The 2,173-nt window shown below is 26.4% G+C and overlaps 1 protein-coding gene across 1 annotated transcript in view; it reads right to left on the bottom strand.

The window, feature by feature from the left end:
* The window catches only part of LOC113814160 (visual pigment-like receptor peropsin), a 126,972-nt gene extending 125,182 nt beyond the window's left edge, over positions 1 to 1,790 (bottom strand). The window contains exon 1 of the mRNA XM_070138734.1: positions 1,436 to 1,790. The gene's annotated coding sequence lies outside the window, so the exon portion shown is untranslated. The remainder of the gene's footprint in view (positions 1 to 1,435) is intronic.
* Positions 1,791 to 2,173: the final 383 nt, after the last annotated feature.

Raw genomic sequence — 2,173 nt, 5'->3', positions numbered from 1 at the left:
ATTGAATTGCTATCATTATCATTATTAATACTGTCGTTATCATTGTCATTATTATTATTACTGTTATTACTATCATTATTATTATCATGATTATTCTTACTATAATTTTTATTATTAACATTATTATTGTTATTATCATTATCACTATATCATTTTAATCATCATCATTACTATATTATCATTATTATATTAGTGTCATTATGATTTTTATTATCATTATTATCATTGTTATCATTATCATTATCATTATTATCATTGTTATCATTATCATTATCATAAATATCATCATCAATATTAATATGATAATTAATATTATCATTATTATTACTACTACTATTATCATTACCATTATTATTACTATTTACTAATATCATTACTATAGTTATTATCACTACCATTATTACTATCATTATTACGATCATTACTATCATCAATATCATTATTATCATCACCATTATCACCGGTATCATCCTTATCCTTATTACTATCATTATTATTATCAATAGTATTACTGTTATAATTATGATCTCATCATTTTGTTACTAATGTATATCTCTCTATTTATCTATCCCTCTATTTGTATGTATAGACATATATTTGTATGCGTGTATGTATGTGTGTATACATACATACATACACAAATATACACATATAAATATATATATATATATATATATATATATATATATATATATATATATATATATATATATATATATATATGTACATGTGTATGTATATATACACATATATAGATAGACATAGATACATATATAGATATATATATATGTATGTATATATAGGTAGACAGATACAAAGATACAAAGACACAGATATATATACATATATATGTAATATATATATATATATATATATATATATATATATATATATATATATATATATATATACATATACACACACACACACACACACACACACACACATATATATAATATATATATATATATATATATATATATATATATATATATATATATATATATGTATATATATATATATATATTATATACATACATACATATATATATATATATATATATATATATATATATATATATATATATATATATATACATATATATCATATACATACATACATATATATATATATATATATATATATATATATATAATATATATATATATATATATATATATATATATATATATATATATATATATATACATGTATAGTACAAATATATGTATATGTATATATACATGCACATACATATATGTATAAATAGATATAGATATAGCTAGCTAGATGGAGAAATATGTAGACATATAGATAGATATGTATGTATAAAAACACAAAATATACAAATATATAATGTATAAAAACACTAAATATACAAATATATAATTTATAAAAACACTAAATATACAAGTAAATATTTAATATCCTTACCTACTTAACCGCTGGTCCTTTGGCGATGATGTTAAAAATCCTCAACGAAGGAAAACAAATTGTCTTAAAGAGTTTTTTTCAGTCGCTGTTTTGACCAAGAAAAAAAAATATCACTGCACTTCTCTTACACTTACACTGCCAGTTCCTTCCGCTTCCCTTCAAGAAGAATCAAAACCCCAAACGAAGGCTTGCGACGAAGAGAGAGAGAGTTCACCGAGAGTTAAGGGAAGGGAAAAAAAATTGGATAAACTACTTCGTTCAGTCCTCAGTCCAAAGCCACAGCCGGTCTCTCACATGTGCACGTCCGGATCGAGGCGCGCAGACCACCTCACTGGAGCTCCTTCTCGCACGGCTGGCGAGGACACACTGTCGTACGCCGCCTGGTCCTTGCTTGCCGTGGCCTCCCTCCTCCCCCTCCCCCTCTCCCTCCCTTCGCCTCCTCCCGAGAGCTGATAACTCCTCCTTCTCTCTCTCTCTCTCTCTTTCTCTTTCTGTCTATCTATCTATCTATCTCTTTCTCTCTCTCTTTCTTTTTTTCTCTCACTCTCTCTCTATCTATCTCTTTCTCTCTCTCTCTCTTTCTTTCTCTTTCTTTCTCTCTCTCTTTCTTTCTCTTTTTTCTCTTTCTTTCTCTCTCTCTCTCTCTCTTTCTTTCTCTCTTTCTCTCTTTCTTTCCCTTTCTCTCTCTCTCTCTCTCTCTCTCTCTCTCTCTCTCTCTCTCCCTCTCTCTCTCACTCT

This window comes from Penaeus vannamei, chromosome 24 (genome assembly GCF_042767895.1).
Source record: "Penaeus vannamei isolate JL-2024 chromosome 24, ASM4276789v1, whole genome shotgun sequence".
Taxonomy (NCBI): domain Eukaryota; kingdom Metazoa; phylum Arthropoda; class Malacostraca; order Decapoda; family Penaeidae; genus Penaeus; species Penaeus vannamei.
Note: the sequence above shows the minus strand (reverse complement) of the source record. Positions and strands in the feature narration are given on the sequence as shown.